Below are 22,710 nucleotides of genomic sequence, written 5' to 3' on the forward strand. Positions count from 1 at the left end.
AACACTTATTGTAAGGTGAGTTGAAGTTGTTTCAGAAAAACTTGATCATTATCTCCCATATGGAAAAGATATATATAAATCTTATAAAGTTTATATCTGTCTTGTGTGAAACTTGTATGAAAAGCATACAAGAGTGAGAACAGATATAAGATCCCTTGAAATATTATATAATGAAACTTGTATGTTTTGGATACTTACTAAAACAATATATGAAAGTAATGAGAAAGTGGCCACTTTCATGAGTAAATCATATAAGTTTTTACTATTTCTTTTCCATATGGGCTGGTCAAAGATGATCAGACTTCATAAGCAAAGGTTAAAACTTAATGAATTCTTTCATTTTCATTTTGGAAAAGAAAATTCCTCTGTTATTGCTCTCTAATTTCCTTCGGGATTAATAAAGTATTCTGATTCTGATTTTCAATGCAGACTTGCACTGTTTTATTAGTTTAATAGTGTGTTTGCATTTTGCACAAGGATTGAAATAATGCCATGTTCATATGTTAAACATAATTGAATACACCTGTGTGTGTGTGTTGTAAGGGTTCTTTTGATTTGGAAGGAAAAGTAAGCGCAGACAGAGTCCTAGGGAGTGTCCAAAAAGTGATTTATTAAACACACACGTATTACACAGTGTGGGAGGCCGGTCTCCCCTTTCTGTTCGCTACAACAAGCTTTATAGCCTTTATGACGTCAGAACAATTCCTGGGAGTCATCTTATCAGAACAACAACAACCCTTTCCCAGACTTGAAACCAGATGTTTCCAATCATCAGCGTCTGGGAACATAACAATTGTGTAAGACGAGTGTGCTGTTGTGTAAGATTGTTGGTCTCGGCCATCGAAAGTTCAGCGTCCTCATCTGACTTACTGTGGACCCATCACTATGCTGCATGATGAAGCATAGCATCTAGAATGTGTCATTCTGCGTGCTGTGGCCAATATACTGAGTGGTAAATGATACATGATAATAAGGATGGTAACCGGATAATGATAATGATAAGTGATGCAGACTAATGTAGTAATGATAAAATAATGATTGTGCATGTGAATAATAACATAGTGACAGAAAAATAACATTCCTTTACGTGACAGTGTGTGTGTGTGAGCTAAATTCTAAAGCTGTATGCAATAAGGGTTTATATTGTCATGCAGGCTGGGTTTTTCCCCTTTACCCCATTGGTGGTTATTCATGGACTTTTGATGACATCTGTGAGGAGATGGCGAGCCGTCCAAGACCCTTTGAAGATTCACGGTTTGGTAGGACCCCCCGGACCACATAACAGCGCAGACAGTAGAAAAAGAACTAAGGGTGCATCCAGTAGATCTTCTTTTCATTTTGTTTTTTGTGTTCTTCTCCAAGAAGCTTGACTTGACTTACTCTTCTGACTCTTGACTTGAGACTTTGGATCACTGACACCATACCCGTGTGGTGACTCAGAGACACTTAGCACAGATTATATGTGTGAGATTGTTTCGGTTATAAATTGTTTTGCCAGCTATAGTTGTGTCTATGTTGCAGTGTTATTGCCTGTGTCACAATACAGTATTGTTCTCACCTGTCTCCTGCAAATCATTCTCCCTCTAACACAACCACAAGGATCTAGAACTGATCCACACACTTGAGCTTCATCCAGCTGATTTCATTTCATGAGCGGGAGGAGAAAAATGATTATGAGCCAATTTTTTTGTCATAAAAATACATTCAGCAGTCCTTGGAGGAAAAGGTAGATCTTGAAGGTGCATTTCTTCTATGAATGTTTTTTTAAAACTCAACTGTCTCTTGTTAGCTTTTAGTAAGATGTTTTAATAGGTAGCCTGTGTTTTCTCTTATGATGAAGTAGCTTAAACATGTTGGCTTTGAAATAAAGATCTTTAAAGCTAGACATCCTGTAATGTGTGTTCCTTTTATCGTCTGTAGACCAGTGAAGTCTTGATCTTTGCATAAACATTACACACTGTGAGTCCTGACATGTTTATGACATATACAGATATTTGTGTAATATATTATGTTGTACAATTAAACACAATTGTGCATATTTCTACAACTGACTATTCATCTAGGCACTGAAGGGAGTGTCATATTAGTATGATAAGCTACAATAGAATGCATCATGGCATCATACACTACATTTTCATCAATGACATTTTTCATAAAGCAAGCCTACAAAAGATGTGTTTTGATTTATTCTCATTTATTTGTTAATAATCTGACTGAAAACTTTGCTTATTCTTCCAGTTGATTTTGATGTTACTAACCAATCGGTAAATTGTCATGTTTTCTGCCACATAGTGGAGCTTTTAATTATTAAATTAGTATACAATCCCCCCTGGTTAACGTTGCTGTTGCTAATGTGACTGATAATTTGCTTTATATTGAGCTCTGGAACTTTCTTTGTCTCGTTCACCCAATCTAGAGACTGATTTTTATACATATGTGCACATATTTGCATGGCTACTAAATTTGAAAAGTGACTTATGTGTTGGAGCTTTTGCTCCGTAACCCTTTTGATTCATGCTGCGCAGAAGTCTTTTTTTTTTTATAAACTCAAGTTTTATTAGAATTTTCAACCTTGCAACTTATACTTGTCAATGTTCAAAAGTTGAACAGCTACAGGGACAGCAATGTAGAAGCACAAGTTAAAATAAAAAATTTAAAAAACTACAAAAAGGAAACACAAAACAGTACTAGAAAACAAGACAAAAAAACTTCACATAATATTAAATAAGATTTGGCAATCTTAGTAACAATAAATGAACAAGCAAACCTATGCTAGATTATTGAAAGAATAAAGCATGTACAGGTCGCCATCGTTCACTGAGCAATTCTCTCTGAATCCGCAGAACATATGTTATTTCCTCCATGAGAAATCTTTCTTACTTTATCAATCCACATATTATATGAAGGTGGGTCATGATTTAACCATTTAATGGTGATACACTTTAGTGCTGCTGTAAGCAAGATTCTTAAGAGATACTTTTTATTGTTTCCTGTAAAACCTTTTGGAAGTACTCCTACAATGGCTAACTGATTGTCCTTTGTTAATGGTTGTTGGAAAACTGTATTGAGAGTTTTAAATATGTCATGTCCAAAATGAGCAAATTTTTGAACATGACCATAATATGTGTGAATGGGTTCCTAAGTGAGTACCACAATTTCGCCAACAAGTGTCAGGAGTTGTTGGGTTCGATTAAGCAGTTATCTCGGGGGTTCTAAAATATCTTATGACCACCTTCCATTTAAATTCTCTTCACAGCCCAGAATTAGCCAGAATTAGTCATCTTAAATTGCCCTTAATTTTTTTCATTTATTAAACTATTAATATCACTATGATCGGAAAGCAAATTGGCTGTTTGTGCTTTTTTGTGTTGCTGTAGGTGCCTGATTCTGGCCTCCAATTCACACCGCCTGGCCTCCCTTTTTTTCCTGGCACTTGCAAATGATATTATGCAACCTCTAATGTATGCCTTAGCGCAATCCCAGAGAGTTAAGGGCGATATGTCCGGAGTTGTATTCAATTCTAAGTATTTAATTTGGTGTGTATGAACTCACAAAACTGGCTATCATTTAGGAATGAGGCATTTAATCGCCAAAGTTTTAGTTTTGGTGTCAATCCTAAGTCCCATGAGAGTGAATTAGTGTAATTGGTAAAATTTCAATATTGTTAATTCTATGTTCTTCTGTTTTGGAGGTAAAAAAAGAAATCGATCCTATAGATCCATCCTATAGAAACCGTGCTTCTGTAAGAACCTGTGCATTTGCTAGTTTTTAGTGTAGTTTTAAATATTTTGTATGTTTGCATGTTACTTGTTTGTTTGTTTTTGTTGGTATATTTATGTTAATTTGAATTTCTTTTATGTGTAAGCTAATTTCCCCACAGGGAGAAATAAATCTATCTAAAAGACATTTTGTGAAAGTTTTACCATTGATAGTCTCCTTCTAGACAAATGAACCAGTCTTGAGACTTAAATACTGTCTTGAGCACTGTTAGTGACAACATATATAAATGGCAAAATAAAATAAAAATACTTCATAAATATCTCATAATTGTATATATTTGTGCATTTGAGCTGAGCATTGAGTGGGGACTTTTCACCATCGATCGATTATGATCGATGACAGTGAACCTGAGCACCTCCCCTACCTTCGGTGTGCGCTCACGCAGCTTGTAAAAAAAGTTTAGTGTGGAAGAAGTGGAGAAGGTGGAGCTGAAAAGCTGACATAAAACAATTAAAACTAAAAATGGGTGCAGCAAAATGTGTCAGTTTAACCGCCATGTTAGCTGTCAGTGCTGCTGCACCAGCAGCAAGCGGTAACAACTAGTGACAACGAGTGAGAACCAGCAACAACCGGTAACCAAGCCTCACAGTCAAATATTGTTTGAAACAGATACTTGGATTTCAAATAATTTAGAACTGATACTACCATTTATGTGATGCTCCTCTTCTATCCAAATCACCTGAAAGGCAACAAAAAAGATTCTCTATCCCTGGTGATTGCTGCAACCTGCAGCACAACAGTGAAAAAAAAGCAGCGATCATTTTGTATGTCACATCCAATATGGCAACAGCTCTTGAGCAATGTGTGCATGACATGACAAACGTTAATAAGAGGCCTAACATTGTAGAGGGAAGCCGAAGTGTTTGAAGAGAACTCGGAAAGACACAGGCCATCACCATGGACTCAACCAAAAAGGATGAATGCATGTTGTGTGCATGCTGCATACCTATGTGTTCAAAGTAAAACGTGTGTACTGAACGGAGCATTTGCCATCCAGAAGCATTTATTGTATTTGTAATCATGCTTTTGTATCATATTTTATGAAGTCTTGTAATATGTCTGCTTGTCAACTTAATCTCAGAAGGAAGAAAGAATAATAATAGCTGAGTAAAGATGTGAAACTAAATTGTCAAAAGGAAGCTGGCAGCTGAGGAAGAAAGCAACCTGGAGAAACTCTGAAATATAACTTTGACACGTCTTCCAGTTTCTGTGTGAGGAGGATTAACACTGACAGGTTTGAAACACCAACATCATTGTTTATGTTAATATAAAAATGTCACCAACCAGTCATTTACAGCTGATTACACTGTGAGACTGACACAAAAACCTCTGAATCAGTAAGAATTCCCTTAAAATCTGAGCTCTTTGTTATTACTATTGAAACAGGAATCCATAAGTCCATTTTAGTATAGTATAAGTCCACTGGGGCAATTGTGGCTCAAGAGGTGGCAGTTTGTCTTGTAATCAGAAGGTTCCCGGTTTGAGCCCCGGCTCGGACAGTCTCAGTTGTTGTGTCCTTGGGCAAGACACTTCACCCTTCACCCGTTGACTACTGGTGATGGTCAGAGGCCCTGGTAGCGCCAGTGTCCAGCAGCCTTGCCTCTGTCAGTGCGTTATTATAGCCACAGCCGCTCTGGGGAAGTGTGTGAATGACTGAATGTAGTGTAAAGCACTTTGGGGTCCTTAGGGACTAAGTAAAGCACTATACAAATACAGGCCATTTACCATTTTAAAGCTGCTGGACAATAAAATCAAGTTATTAATCCATGTGTTAATTTAGACCCAACATGCTGAAATTGTGTGCTTTCAGTTTATTTCATTTCAATTTATATAGCCCCAGTTCACAAGTACAGTCTTCCCAGTTTGAACGACAATATGTGGTGCTGGAGATGCCTTTTACATCTATTACAGAAAACAGATGCATAGCAGAGGGATAAACAGGCCCAGCAATGGAAACAGACTCACAGCACAGCATCTGTTTAGCAAATCTTTTTTTGTATATGTTTTGATACTAGACAATTATGAGGTAATTATTCATTTAAATACCTATTTTGCACAAAGGATGTTTAGTAATAAAATGTAATTAAGGTTCAGTGTGTAGGAGTCTGTTTATTGTGAAGTTGACATTAAAACACATCTAAAAGGTTAGAGGGGAAAAGAGGGTAGAGGTGTGGCTTACATTCTCCTCAGGAGTTCCTCCTCATTCATCCTGCCATGTATCAACAGTTGAGGCTGGTGGCAGAGTGATGGAGGGAATATTTTCTTGGCACACGTTGGGCCACTTACTAAGAGCTGTGAATCATTTAAATGCAACAGCCTACCTGAAAACTAAACTCCATGCATTTATCAACCATCTCCTAACGATAGTTAACATCACAGTTTAATTAGCCCCTCTGTTATAAAGCATGCATACACTACTGTTGTTAAAGTTGGACAGATTCCAGGTTAACTGGGTCTACCTTGTGATCCAAAGCCTAACTTTATTTATACAGTACACATTTTCCTTATAAAGTGAATTGAAGTTGCAAATATTCATTCAATCAGTTGACACTCCATCAATTAAAAATAAGGGCATTTGCAGAAAAGTTATGATCGCGAGGAAGTAGATTACTTTTACTTTACGTCTTGTGGAAAATGTGTCTGAGCCTCAGCTGTGCAACAATTTGTTTGTTGGCAAGTGTCTTGTAAATTAGTGCAGTGATGGAATGGCAATATAAATTATGTTTAGGAAGCCAAAGTAAAAAAGTGGTGGTCAAAGAAAGAATGGGGGGAAGAGAGCAGAATGAGAGATCAACCAGGGCTTTAGATTTGAGCAGTGATGGCAATGACCTGCTGAGTGCATGACCTAAAAGATGAAGCTCTGACGAGCAGTGTTGGTCAAGTTACTTGAAAAAAGTAATCAGTAACTAATTACTGATTACTTCCCCCAAAAAGTAATCCCGTTACTTTACTGATTACTTATTTTCAAAAGTAATTAATTACTTAGTTACTTAGTTACTTTTTAAAAACACGATTTACAACCTGAATAGGTGATAAAGTGATAGATCTTTCAGCCCAATTCTACTTTTTCTGCATAATCATCATACAAAATGTAAACAAATGGAAAAGTCTCTTTTTTTAAAACTTGTTTTATTAGTTTTAATCTTTTAACTTTATGCATCAAGCAAACATTTAATTATATGCAACATTCTCTGACTGGAAGAAATTTGTTTAATATTTAAACCTATTTTCTGCACATTCCAGCACATAAAATAAAATATTTTGTGTGTTTACACTCACTCTTTCAAATAGATGCAAGTAAAACACAGCAGAAAATAAATAAAGTCAAAGACTAGCGGTCCTGTTGCTCTATTTTCACCTGTAAAGCAGGAGTAGGGTAGGCGGAGGTTTACCCTGGTGCAGGTGTGCAGCGGTCAGTGGAAGAATCCGCGAGTTTCTCTGTGAGTTTCCCATTACATCGTAGCTACTCGCTGCTTGCTCGGAAGTTTAGGGGTTTTTTTTCGCTGTAAAAAGAAGTTTTCTTCCCACGCACAACGGACACTAATGTTTTTGTCACTTTTTATGGAATCGAACTCAAAGTAAGGTCAGTACTTCCACGCTTTAAACGCTGCACGCTCATACTCTCTCTGCACTCGATATATGATCCATTGTTGATCTGCACACAGCTGTTGTCACGAACGTCGCACTCGCTTACGTCACTGTCATGAGACGTTCTCGCAAACAAATCACGGTTTTAGTAATGCAGTAACGCAGCGTTCCTACGGGAAAGTAACGGTAATCTAATTACCGTTTTTGCAATAGTAATCCCTTACTTTACTCATTACTTGAAAAAAGTAATCGGCCCATCTCTGCTGACGAGTGAGTAGTTTGTCTGCATTTTTGTAAAGGACTGAAACATTTTAAATGTTTGTATATTGAAAACATGTACACTCACCGTAATCTGTGTAATATATCTATAAGCTGATTCCTTGGAAATGAATACTGAATGTTGAATTATATTGTTTTTGAAAGGATTTATCCTGGATGTGCAGCTGACAAATCTGCAGGAACTGTGTGATACCAGCTTGTCTCTGTTCTACAACCAGCTCTACAGAAAAACACATTATTTTTACAGACACAGTCATCTGATGCTTGGTCGTGATCTCATTTTGGAATATTTTTTCCAATGTGCATCTCAATACATATAATGATATGATTTATATCAAGCAAATTATGCCATCATATATGAGAAGACTCTAAAATTATGTTTGATTTTGACTCACTTGACTCATATATAATAAAATGGTAAATTGTTGAAAATCAGCAGCATTGGTCTATAATTGCAGCATAAATGCAGCAGGCAAAAGACAATCTTGGCATTAGGCTGAGAGGAGGCTTGTTAAAAGTAGGGATGGGTACCGGTATCCGGTGCCATGATGGCACCGGTTCTGACATAAACGGTAGTAACCAGACCGAAAAGCAGCGCACATTTCGGTGCTTTGTTTCGGTGCTTTATTTTCCTGAGCTGTCAGACACTTTAGATTCTAGCCAATCATTTTACGTTTCTGAGGATAGTAGGCGGGTCCAGGTACGTACGTTCTTTTAGAGCAGAGCTACAGATTTAAAAACGCCCAAGGCGAAGCGGTCAAAAGTCTGGCTGTACTTCACAGCAAAAGATGCAAACTCAGCAGCCTGCAACAAGTGCTTTAAGCTGATACTGTGATACTGTCAAAGGAGGTAACACCTCAAATCTGATGAAACACCTGGCGACGCATAGCGTTTTTTTTAAAAGCTGAGAAATGCGCCGTATTTGATAGCTTGCTGCGAGACTTCACACCGAGCACATCTACTGCGGTGGGTTGCCTGTTATTGGACCCGGAGTTAGCAACATCCCCCAAAAACCCGAAGAGGAGAGTCCTGGCCCCTAGCCCTGCCAGTGTAGCAGAAATGATGAGGATGATGATGCAGCAGCAGCCGTTCTTCTCTGCGTGACCACGTTATTACATTAATGCATGTAAGGTGAACTAGCAAACACCATCATAGCTACATGCGGCTGTCTTCTTGTTTGATGGCAGATACTCCCTTCACCCTGGCCAAAAAGGCTAAAATGACCAAAGAAAAAGTGGAAAACAGTTAAACATGAGAGGTTTTTGGACAAAGTTTGTGTTTTTTCCATTGTTTAAGCACTGCTTCCAGCCAAGAATGATACCATATATGCCCCATAGCTGCAGAAAAGGCTAACATTGTTATCTTTTTACAAAAAAACAGCTGAACATGAGAGGTTTTTGGACCAATTTTGTGTTCTCCATTCTTTAAGCACCGGCACCGTTTCAAAAGTACCAGTTTGGCACCGGTATCGGATAAAACCTAAACGATACCCATCCCTAGTTAAAAGATTTAAAATATTAAAGAAATAGAGTCATGTTTGTGGTAAATGAGCAGTTTCCCCATCTGTAAAGCATATGTCCTCACAGCAACGCTAAATGTCGAAGTAATGGACTGAGACAAGCCCATTTTAAAAAACGCATTGAAAGGAAAGTAACTTGAAAGTAATCACACTTTACAAAAGTGGTATATTTATTTAATGCAATACAGTACAGTGCCTCTGTACTGCCAGCACACATTTATCATCATAGTACAGACACAGAAAGAAAGCATGGAAAAGCAGGCACACATTTACATAGAAAACAAAACAACAAATTCATCAAGTGAACACCAAGTTTTGTCATATTCTCCTGCATTTATACAGAAGTATTGAGTCCACGGTCACTGAGCTCCACATGCCAACCCTGGGGATGGCAGAACTTTGTTTTGGAGTTTGACAGAAGTGTGTGAGTCGGTGCAGGTGTCCTGGACTTGCTTTGGCTTTTTAATTTTTAATTTGGGCTCTTGCTGGCTTACTAGAGAGACCGCAGTCCTTCACCTCCTCCTCCTCCTCATCCTTTTCCATCTACACATCTCTGCTGGCACTGCCAGACCTAAACATTTCTCTTTTATGGTAGATGTATGTATGTGCACACGCATCTTATAAGGGTCAAATGAGTTCAGTAATGTAAAGGTCATTAAACCTCAGTTCTTCAAGGATAAAAAACTTCTCTTATCATATTTCTGCAGTTCCACACATCTAATTTATTCACCTTCTGTCTCCTTCGTAGAGGGTAATAAGGTGATATATGTTTTTCTTTACCTTGATTCTGTATTACACAAACACAGCTACATACTCTGAGTAAACGGCCTTATTTTTAATGGGCACCGCAGCAGTTATAAGGTGTCAGGTATAAACTCATAAATCGTCCAGGATGCACTGCACCATTTTGGCGTTTGAACCGTGCTGCAAGTCACATTCTTATTAGCTTTGTCTTTTTCTTCTTCTCCATTTATAATGCAGTAGTTAGTTTAATTTGGTACCTTTAGAAGTTTTAACAGGCTCTTATTCAATTCAATTCAATTCAATTCAATTTTATTTATATAGCGCCAAATCACAACAAATGTCGCCTCAAGGCGCTTCATAGATACAGAGAAAAGCCCAACAATCATATGACCCCCTATGAGCAAGCACTTTGGCGACAGTGGGAAGGAAAAACTCCCTTTTAACAGGAAGAAACCTCCAGCAGAACCAGGCTCAGGGAGGGGCGGCCATCTGCTGTGATTGGTTGGGGTGAGAGAAGGAAGACAGGATAAAGACATGCTGTGGAAGAGAGACAGAGATTAATAACAGATACGATTCAATACAGAGAGGTCTGTTAATACATAGTGAGTGAGAAAGGTGACTGGAAAGGAAAAACTCAATGCATCATGGGAATCCCCCGGCAGCCTACATCTATTGCAGCATAACTAAGGGAGGATTCAGGGTCACCTGGTCCAGCCCTAACTATATGCTTTAGCAAAAAGGAAGGTTTTAAGCCTAATCTTAAAAGTAGAGATAGTGTCTGTCTCCTGAATCCAAACTGGAAGCTGGTTCCACAGAAGAGGGGCCTGAAAACTGAAGGCTCTGCCTCCCATTCTACTTTTAAATACTCTAGGAACAACAAGTAGGCCTGCAGAGCGAGAGCGAAGTGCTCTAATAGGGTGATATGGTACTACAAGGTCATTAAGATAAGATGGGGCCTGATTATTTAAGACCTTTCATGTATCTTGAAAAACATGTCAGGAAGTTTATATGCGCAATGTCCTTTCACTTTTCACATCCACAGACTGATAGTTGAAGTCAGCTTTAATGGGAACCTCCAATTCCAATGAGGCCGAATGACTTCACATATCTGAGGGAAGAGCACAGATGTAATTTGAGGCTTACCTCACAGACAGACAGTGAGGGTTATTAGAATGATGACTATCTCTGATTTAGACTATTCATCACAGGACCAGAGTTTTAGCTGTGAAGAGGTCAGTGCATCAGTCAGGAGGGTGTGCTGTCCTTATTACTGCATCTAAACTTATTCCCACAAACTCTTCATGTCTAACATAACATCTACAGTGAAAAGAATTAATTGCAGAATTGCAGACAATATTATACTGCCAGACACTTTCTCACAAAGATGCTGGGAGAGGAGATTCCAATCTGCAGCTTTCTACTGGGAGAAATGGTTTCCGTATGTGTTGATCGTACTTTATTTATTTAATTGGTCATCCTCAAAACTATTGAAAGAATTTAAATAAGGATATATCATTTAGAGAAAGTGACTGGTGATTAGACTCTAATGACCCATATGACAGAACAGGATCCTCCTTACTGAACTTACACATATGCTTCATAACTGGCGTTACTGAGCTAATGACTACTGCTGGGTTCCAGTGGCAGAGTGAGGAAGTCTGAGCCAGAGGTGGAGCCCAGCAATCAGAGAGTAAATTCAGAAGGGGGGGGGGGGGGGGGTTGCAGAGGGTGATGTGACACAGAAGTAGAGATTGTGATCATATCTTACTCCTCAAACAAATTAAAGAAACACATTGTGAATGTTAGAAATCATAGAGAAAATCTGTATTGATATGGATTGATATGTGTGAAGAACAAAAGGATCTCTCATTGTTTGATGGAAATTAAAATTATCAACAGAGATTGACAGACAACGTAACTTTCACGCATTGCATGCCGGGTACTAGTGGCAAAACAATCAAAGCAATGCATCAAACGCAAGCATTTGCAGCACCGCAAAACGTTCATTCTCCGGTTCCAATACCTTCTTGCTTTTTCTTTGCCCCCCAAAAAAGGTATCTACAAAACAAAGGAGAACAATGCTGGTCCGTACAAAGACAGACTTGATGAAAAGTCAAAGAAAAGATACGAGGAAAAAATCAAAAGAGTTAAAGGGTTAGACCCGTGCGAGCACACAGAGTGGACAAAATACGTTAGCGTGCTGCCCAACTTTCACCACGCTCATATTTATAATGATACGGTTCTTGGAGTGAGTGCATACACTCATGAAGTTTAGTAACTTCAGGTCACTGCAACAAGCCCAGGTACAGTTTACCGACGGATGGGTACAGGACCATGAAAGCACCGTGTAGAACGAAAGACCATCGTACGTATCATAAGTTTACCAGTCTCACAAATCGTCTTCATAAATACACAGTCGTTAACTGTTTATTAATAGGACCTTTGAGCTCAACGGTAATTAATTAGTAGTGGAAATAATTTCTGGTTCGCATTACAGAAATGTAGCAGTGACAATAATGTTGTATGCTGTAATCGTACTGGGCAATTAGTGATACAAAAAACTGTTTTATCCTGCGAATAAAAGTATATGTTTTTGTCAATGTACCATGGTAATAACAAGCGAAACGCAATATTGTGTCAGGACAATTCACTATTTATGCACAATAAACAAAGGAGCATAGCGCCACAATTTCTGTTCAGCGCCAGACTTGCTTGTAACCTATATCACCAATTATGTTATGAAAAATGACGTATTAACTACAACAGAAGACTGACCTTTGTGGAAATGTTTGGAGCAGACTAACCTGTGAGCTGGAGTGTTCTGGGACGTTATATTTGGTCTTCGAGTGGCTGCAATCCAGGCCATCCGTCACCTCTTTGTTACTTCGGAAACATGACTTGAACAATTTCTCTTCAACGACGTAATCCGATAACAACCGATCTCTTTAGCCGTCGGCTTCCCGTGGCTGTCATGCGACCGGCTATTGCAGTTAATAATACAACAGCTTCTTGCCATTTTTTGTGTTTCTTTTTATCGCTATGTAACTGATTTTAATTGAAAGCCTGCATGTGCTAGTACCGCTTGCCACACGTTCCCAGAATCCTTTGCGGTTTTTACCCCTGAATGACATCACATTTTCAATCCCTACTGAAAGAGGGATGAATTCAAAGACACACAGGAAATCAAAGTAGAAAAATAATGAGACAGGCTTGTTCATTTTGCCAAAATTTCATTACAGCATCTCAAAATAGTACTCAGTGTGGCCCCCACATGCATGTATGCCGGTGCAGATGGTCTGGTCAAAGGCATTTACACCGATGGCCTTTTGGAGGTAATTTTGTTTAATTTTATATTTTATATGTATATATGATTTTATATACTATATACTTTCAATTCAATTCAATTTAATTTTATTTATATAGCGCCAAATCACAACAAATGTCGCCTCAAGGCGCTTCATAGATACAGAGAAAAGCCCAACAATCATATGACCCCCTATGAGCAAGCACTTTGGCGAGTAATTTAGTACTTCAATGTACTAAATTATAATCATACTATACTGTGATTTAAAAAGTGTTTATTAATTTTATGAGCAGTATTTTTGGTGTCTGCCTGCTATATGAACCCAGACAGATGAGTATATAAAGTGTAACCCTACTGGTTGGCAGCCATACAGCTACTTTGGCAATAACTAGTTCAAGCATTAGATAAGGAGAACAAAGGGCAAATTTGCTTCTTTACTATATAGGCATGCCTAGTGTTTTTTGTGCAGCTTTGCCTCATTAGGCAAAGCATTTAGAAAGCATTTACTTTTAAAGTGTGCAAGGTTTGCAGTTTGACTCTGCACCAGACTTCTCAAGAAAACCTTTTCTAAGCTTTTTGATACGTTCAATGTTTGATAAACCCAGGAGTTCCCTGACCTTCAGCCCATAATACATATATGTGTCCATAGAACTGATGTGAACATTTCAACAAACTTTACAACAACCAACAAAAGACTCAAAAATGTCTGTTACTGGAAATGCTCATGGATGTGGAGCTCTAGATTGACTGACTAGACTGACATGCCTTGCTACCTTAATTAACACTGTCAGCTAAAGCACCAATGACTAAAAGTAAAAAGTATCAGGAAAGCATCTTTATTCACATACCCATTCAAATTCTTTTTTTAGCAACACTACAAAATGCTAATATTTTCTTACAGTACTATTTCCCTTAAGTGGTATATCTCCTTTTGGGAAAGTCTCTGTAGGCTTCTCTGTAGAAGAAACTCCTGCTTCCTCTGAGCATTTTAATGCAAGAGACAAACTGAGATAATTGTTTTTAGACTTGCAAATTCCACAGATGTATCCATTATCATTTAATAGACTGTTCCCAAACTGTTTCTTCGAGGCTTTCAGTTATCTTATCAGCTCACTCAAAAATAAAGGGCAGAATCACAGAGCCCCGCTTTGGTGTACCTATGGACAGTGTTGGGGAGTAACGGAATACATGTTACGTATTTAAAATACAAAATATGAGTAACTGTATTCCGTTACAGTAACCGTTTAAAAAGGTGGTATTTAGAATACAGTTACTTTGTTGAAATAAATGGATTACACGGCGGTACTTCCCTGTTTCATATTGTCGCGGGTCAGGACTGTTTGGGTTTTGTTTGACAGCTACGTTCTGTTGTTCCAGGTGGCAGCGTTACGGTTGCCATGGTTACATGGTGACCCTCTCTCTGCGTGTTTCCTGGGTGAGAGAGGACTTTTTGTTGTTGTTGTGCTAAGCTAATAGGCAGAATGCTACAGGTATAGCTCTAAAGAATGTAGCATCATGGGCAGTGTAGTCCGTGCTGCAGGGAGAATGGACTGCCATACACGTTATGTGTCTGTGAGCGAGGGAGGGAGAAAAAGGAAAAGTACGAGCTGTCATCGAGCAGAAACGGGAGCTGGAAGCATGTAAATATAATAATAACTACTGCAGCCAAGAAGAGAGCCTGACGAGCCCAGCTGTAAGTAAGCTATTAAAACTCGACTGTACACCGTGTTCGTGTTTTCCTCTGAAACAATAAGTTCCGTTGGAGCAGCCTTTCAACGCCTCTCTCTGTCTCTGGCTAGCAAAGTTGACCCAGACAACAAAGTAAAGCTAGTTTTCGGCTACGAGCCGACACAGAACCCACCGTATTAGCCAGAGGTCCCTTTACTACGGTTCGGAGCCGCGGACCTTCAGTAACAGTAATAAATCACAGCAATAGTACATTCATGTAGTTGTAAACAGCATGATGATATATTAAGTAATCCAAAGTATTCAGAATACGTTACTCTCATTGAGTAACGTAACGGAATACGTTACAGAATACATTTCGGGGCATGTATTCTGTAATCTGTAGTGGAATACATTTTAAAAGTAACCTTCCCAACACTGATTATTTGTTTCTCCAACAAAGAATTGACAGACTTACACAGGAAAAACTGTTTATATGCATTAACCGTTTTTAGGTGTCTGATTAGGTACTGTACATTCTTCAATTCATATATTTGGGTTCCCTATAAAAAGTGAGAAAACTGCCATAAACAACAGAAAGAGAAAATCCAAGAACCCACCAGCTGTTTACAACTCATGTGAGGTTGCAGAGGTAGCAGAACAAGTGGTGCGTCCATGCAAACCACATTGGACTTTGACATATGTGACTGTCAGCTTATAAACATATTCAACTTTCATTCCCAGTGCATTTCATAACTAGTGAGACAGTAAAGGCCTGGTATATGCAAAGAAACATACCCCAGTTATATAACACCATGCTGGAAAAATAAATATTTTGGATTTACAAAGTAAGGCTCATTGGGCTACTGCCCATTACTCTTTTCTTCCAAGAATACTTAAAACAGTTGACAATTAACAATAAAAAGAATCTGACCTGATGCTGACATGGATACTTTTGCAGGTTTTATTAGTCTGTCATGAAGCTCATTTATCTACCATGTTACTAAAATGAGTCGGGTTTGTCCAGGAATTTAGGGAAAGGTTCATTCAAACCACAAACAAATAACCATGTGGTGAAAAGGGCATTACAAAGACGTCAAAAACAAACCAGCCAGAGGGAATGTGCTTGTGCTTAAAAAAACATGGCAAAATATACTACGGGTAAACTTGAATCAAAACTGACTTCATAGTATTTGCATCATGAGAGAACAGCTATTAAAGAGGATATCTGAGCTTGATTCTGCCAAGAGAAAGGTCAAGGTTTAGCTGCGGCGACTGTACAAAATCATTTTGTCCTGCATTGCTGTGGACTCCTCACTCAATACTTCCCCTTTCTCAGGTCCATGTGCCTCTGCTGAAGTTCCTGATTTTCTTCCTCCTGTGCCACCACCACATCTTCACCAGCGTACACCCATCCAGGAAAAACATTCAGACCACCGTTTCACCACGATGTCTGGATCACCTTGGTGTTGTCACATAAGGTACAATCAGTGTCACTCCTGCCTCTGTGTCACACCCACACATACAGCCTGTATGCCATCTTGCTTCAGTTTAGTTTGTCCACCCTCAGTTTAAAACTGGATTTGTGTCAACTCGATTTACAGATTTTCTGATTTTACAAAGCAACTTTATCCTCATTGACAGAAAACATTCTGGGCAGAATACAGTCAAAAATCTCAACACACTGCACATTTCTCCCGCTGTCATTCAATTTTGCCACACTTTAGGACACTCACAGAAAATGCAGAATACTGTACACTACAGACAGATTAAGAATGAAATAATGAAAGTTTTTAATTCAATTCAATTCAATTTTATTTATATAGCGCCAAATCACAACAATAGTCGTCTCAAGGTGCTTCATAGATACAGAGAAAAACCCAACAATCATATGACCCCCTATGAGCAAGCACTTTGGCGACAGTGGGAAGGAAAAACTCCTTTTTAACAGGAAGAAACCTCCAGCAGAACCAGGCTCAGGGAGGGGCGGGGCCATCTGCTGTGATTGGTTGGGGTGAGAGAAGGAAGACAGGATAAAGACATGCTGTGGAAGAGAGACAGAGGTTAATAACAGATATGATTCAATACAGAGAGGTCTGTTAACACATACTGAGTGAGAAAGGTGACTGGAAAGGAAAAACTCAATGCATCATGGGAATTCCCGGCAGCCTATGTCTATTGCAGCATAACTAAGGGAGGATTCAGGGTCACCTGGTCCAGCCCTAACTATATGCTTTAGCAAAAAGGAAAGTTTGAAGCCTAATCTTAAAAGTAGAGATAGTGTCTGTCTCCTGAATCCAAACTGGAAGCTGGTTCCACAGAAGAGGGGCCTGAAAACTGAAGGCTCTCCCTCCCATTCTACTTTTAAATACTCTAGGAACAACAAGATTGGCAGGCCAAGATTAGCAGGCCAAGATTGGCAGGCCACGATGGGTGGACCTCCAGGGCAACGGAAAGCCACGTGACCGTGACCACTCGTTGCAGAGTGGTAGATACAAAGCCCTGCACTGATTACATTAGATTAGATGAAACTTTATTTATCCCTCAGGTGGGTTCCTCCGGGAAATTCATATCTTGATTTGGGATCAATTTTTGCTGATCCCAAAATTGATCCGATCCGTGACTTAAAACCATGATCCGATCCGAACCGTGAGATTTTTCATCCGTTGCGCCACTAACAAACATCCAGCATGCATACAAGGCTTCACCCCTCCCCCACATCAGACTATCAGACCACATCTCCATACTTCTCACCCCAGTCTATAGACCCATCAACAAACGGATCAGACCAACCTTCAGAGAGGTGAGAACATGGCCAGAGGGGGCCATACCTGTTTTGCAAGACTGCTTTGAATGCTCAGACTGGGATATATTTAGAGAAGCTGCTACATACTCAGACATCGTGGACCTGGAGGAGTACACAACTTCAGTGACCAGCTACATCAGCAAATGCATTGAGGATGTCACTGCCTCCAAGACCGTCATCACCTATGCAAACCATAAACCCTGGTTCTCTGCAAAGCTACGCAATCTGATGAAAATCAGAGACTCCGCCTTTAAGTCCAAAAATAGAGAAGCTTACACTACAGCCACAGCAGATCTATCACGGGCCATCAAAGACGCAAAGCGGCAGTATGCAGATAAGACCAACACACATTTCACAAGTACAAAGGACACTCGGCGCATGTGGCGGAGCATCCAAACAATCAGGGGCTACAAGCCAACACCTCCAGCATGCAGCAGTGATCCCTCTCTGCCAGACCAACTAAATGACTTCTTTGCACGTTTTGAGACAGAGAACAAAGAGCCAGCAAGGAAGATGCCCCCCTCCCCCAATGACCAAGTACTTTGTCTGTCCACAGCAGATGTCAGGATGACACTTCGCAGAGTAAACCCGTGAAGGGCTGCAGGACCTGACAACATACCTGGCCGGGTGCTTCGGGAGTGTGCTGACCAGCTCGCAGGCATCCTCACAGACATCCTAAACACATTACTGAGCCCAGCTGTGGTACCTGCATGCCTCAAAACCACAAAAATCATCCCAGTGCCAAAGAAGTCCACTGTGTCCTGCCTCAGTGACTACCGGCCAGTGGCACTTACGCCCATCATCACTAAGTGCTTTGAGAGGCTGGTATTGAGGCACATAAAAACTCAGCTTCCACTGAATCTGGACCCGCTACAGTTTGCTGATCACCAAAACCGCTCCACAGATGATGCCATCTCATCTGCTCTTCACCTTTCTCTCTCCCATCTTGACAAAAGGACACTTATGTCAGAATGCTGTTTATTGACTTCAGCTCAGCATTCAACACAGTCATTCCCCAGGAGCTGGTAAAGAAGTTGGACTCACTAGGAATAAACACCTCCCTCTGCAATTGGATCTTGGACTTCCTAACTGACAGGCCATAGTCTGTCTTCATAGGAAATAAAACCTCCAAAGTCGTCAGACTGAGCACAGGATCGCCGCAGGGCTGTGTGCTTGGCCCACTGCTGTTCACCCTGCTAACACATGACTGTACTGCACAGTACAGCTCATTTTTACCGAAGCATAGCATGTTATTTATTTGTAATTCCTAGTTATATATCTCTTGTAGATATATCCTTTGTATATTTATAAATGCACCATGGGGGGCTTAGGGTGAAACAGCATTTCGGTACACTGTATACTGTGTATACTACTGTATTGACAATAAAGCTCTTGAATCTTGAATCTGAAGTAAGCCTGCAGTGTGAGAGCGAAGTGCTCTAATAGGGTGATATGGTACTACAAGGTCATTAAGATAAGATGGGGCCTGATTATTTAAGACCTTGTATGTGAGGAGCAGGATTTTGAATTCAATTCTGGATTTAACAGGAAGCCAATGAAGGGAAGCCAAAACAGGAGAAATCTGCTCTCTCTTTCTAGTCCCTGTCAGTACTCTTGCTGCAGCATTTTGGATTAGCTGAAGGCTTTTCAGGGAGTCTTTAGGACTTCCTGATAATAATGAATTACAGTCGTCCAGCCTAGAAGTAATAAATGCATGAACTAGTTTTTCAGCGTCACTCTGAGACAGGATATTTCTAACTTTAGAGATGTTGCACAAATGGAAGAACGCAGTCTTACATATTTGTTTAATATGTGCATTGAAGGACATATCCTGGTCAAAAATGACTCCAAGTTTCCTCACAGCGTTACTGGAGGCCAAGGTAATGCCATCCAGAGTAAGAATCTGCTTAGATACCATATTTCTAAGATTTTCAAGGCCGAGTACAATGACCTCAGTTTGATCTGAATCAAGAAGCAGAAAGTTAGCGGCCATCCAGGTCTTTATGTCTTTAAGACATTCCTGCAGTTTAACTAATTGGTGTGTGTTATCTGGCTTCATGGACAGATAGAGCTGGGTGTCGTCTGCATAGCAGTGTAAATGTATGCTATGTCTTCTAATGATGCTGCCTAAGGGAAGCATGTATAGTGTAAACAGAATTGGTCCTAGCACTGAACCCTGTGGAACTCCATAATTAACCTCAGTGTGTGAAGAGGACTCTCCATTTACATGCACAAATTGGAGTCTATTAGATAGATATGATACAAACCACTGCAGTGCAATACCTGTAATACCTACTGCATGTTCTAATCGCTCTAATAGGATATTATGGTCGACAGTATCGAACGCTGCACTGAGGTCTAGCAGGACAAGCACAGAGATGAGTCCACTGTCAGAGGCCATAAGAAGATCATTTGTAACCTTCACTAAAGCTGTTTCTGTGCTGTGATGAGCTCTGAAACCTGACTGAAACTCTTCAAATAAACCATTCCTCTGCAGATGATCTGTTAGCTGTTTGACAACTACTCTTTCAAGGATTTTTGATATGAAAGGAAGGTTGGAGATTGGCCTATAATTAGCTAAGACTGCTGGGTCTAGAGATGCTTTTTGAGTAAAGGTTTAACTACAGCCAGCTTGAAGGCCTGTGGTACATAGCCGATTATTAGAGATAGGTTGATCATATATAAGATCGAAGAATTAATCAATGGCAGGACTTCTTTGAGCAGTTTTGTAGGAATGGGGTCTAAAAGACACGTTGATGGTTTGGAGGAAGTAATTATTGAAGTTAACTCAGAAAGATCAATTGGAGAAAAAGAGTCTAACTTAACATCAATGGTACTAAGAGTAGCTGTAGATAATATTACATCTGTGGGATGATTATTGGTAATTTTTTCCATCCATTCACTTCCGCTTATCCTTTTCAGGGTCGCGGGGGGCGCTGGAGCCTATCCCAGCTGTCATAGGGCGAGAGGCGGGGTACACCCTGGACAGGTCGCCAGTCTGTCGCAGGGCTAACACAATGGGACAGACAACCATTCGCACTCACATTCACTTGCACATTCATGCCTATGGGCAATTTGGATTATCCAATTAACCTATCCCCACAAGCTGCATGTCTTTGGACTGTGGGAGGAAGCCAGAGTACCCGGAGAGAACCCACGCAAACACGGGGAGAACATGCAAACTCCACACAGAAAGACCCCGGCCTGATGGTGGAATTGAACTCAGGACCTTCTTGCTGTGCGGCAACAGTGCTAACCACCTTGCCACCGTGCTGCCTGGTAATTTTTTCTCTAATGATAAAAATGTTATTTGTGAAGAAGTTCATGAAGTCATTACTAGTTAACATTAAAGGGATGGTTGGCTCAACAGAGCTCTGACTTTTTGTCAGCCTGGCTACAGTGCTGAAGAGAAACCTGAGGTTGTTCTTATTTTCTTCAATCAGTGACGAATAGTAAGATGTTCTGGCTTTGTGGAGGGCTTTCTTATAAAGCAGCAAACTATTTCTCCAGGCTAAATGATGATCTTGTTATGGTCCTGAGTCGTGTGACCCAGTGTTTGAGTTTTTTATGTATCTTTGGTATTCATTTGTGCCCTAGTTTAGTTCATCTAGTTAATTTCTAGGTTGCAGTTTAGTCCTTTGTTTCTTAGTTGTTTATGTCATCTCCTCCTGTACTCTGTCTCCCTGGTTCGTGCGTCTACCTGTCATGAGTCATGTCTGTGTGGTTATGTTAAGTTCATGTCAAGTCTAATCTCCATGTTTCCTGTTTTACTTTGAAAGTCTGTGTCCAATGTCAGTGTATTTAGTTTCACTTCTCCTGTCCTGTCTTTAGGTTCATGTGTGTCAGCTGTGATCCCATGTGTGGCCAATTCACTTGATCATCCCTCATGTGTATTTAGTCTCTGTGTTTCATTCAGTCTGTGTCGTGTCGTCTGTGTTCCCACCCTCCATGTTTTCACAGCCAGTCTTTGCATTCATAGTCATAGTTTTATGAGTCTTCGTAGTTTATCACAGTATCAGTTTCCCAGTTTAGTTATAGTTTAGTTCAGTCACTGTGCTTCTGCCTTGTTTGAACTCTATGTCATCAGCCATAATAAAGGCTCGCTTTCAGTTTAAGTTCAGCCCCGTCTCCTCACCTGTGTTAACACCTGGGTCCACCACGCACACCACCGCACGGTCTGTCTCCACAGACCGTGACAGATCTTCTAAATTTGTGACACGCCAATTCCTCTCCAGCTTGCATTAAAGATCTCTCTGAAAATATATACCATTGGCCCATAAATAAAACAAATTCTCAATATTCAAGAGGATAAGGCATTGCTTGAAACTTTTTAAGAAAACTGGACAGGTAAAAATGCAGCCAAAAGAATGAACTGATTCATTCGAAAGGAATCTTCAGTCAATGAAGAAGTCATTTGAGTTACAAAATGTTTCTCCCACTCAAAATGCAATGCCCAGATGAACAGAATCAACTCTCTGCATTTCCTTACCTGGATGACTGAGCATGCATCAAGACACCACATTAGATAGTTGTCAGTTTATTTAGAGGAGTGTGGCAAAGCTTGTAGAAACTGATGTCAAATCACATCAGCATCAGGTGTCAAATGGTAGAACTGACACACCAAATCAACCATTCTGACAGCCTGCAGTGTGTGAATGAGGAAATTTGATCTTGAACTAAAGATAACATTAGTTCAAGATCAGGTTGAACTAAGGTTCTCAGGTTTATACCGTTACCACGGAGGATATACAATAACAGAACTTTTTACATGTTGCAGAACAGATGTAGCCTCATGTCATTGTGATGTAAAACATGAATAGGAAACATGAGGACATCAGCTTGTAAGCTATAAGTACATGAACAAACTGTAAATGACTTATGGTTCAAACTAGCCTACCATCTTTTACTATTAGTTCATCTATAGATTCAGCATCAAAAGTAACAAATTCTTGACTTTGACATAATTATGACATTTACGGGTCAATGTGAAGCACTTCTGTTTGAACTGAGGTGGAAAATGGGTGC

General features: G+C 39.8%; 1 long non-coding RNA gene across 1 annotated transcript in view; it reads right to left on the reverse strand.

The window, feature by feature from the left end:
- LOC146498675 (uncharacterized) overlaps positions 1-22,710 on the reverse strand; it is a 245,408-nt gene that overhangs the window by 193,788 nt on the left and 28,910 nt on the right. The gene's annotated exons all lie outside the window — the stretch shown is intronic.

Source organism: Neolamprologus multifasciatus, chromosome 17 (assembly GCF_963576455.1).
Source record: "Neolamprologus multifasciatus chromosome 17, fNeoMul1.2, whole genome shotgun sequence".
In the NCBI taxonomy this organism is placed as follows: domain Eukaryota; kingdom Metazoa; phylum Chordata; class Actinopteri; order Cichliformes; family Cichlidae; genus Neolamprologus; species Neolamprologus multifasciatus.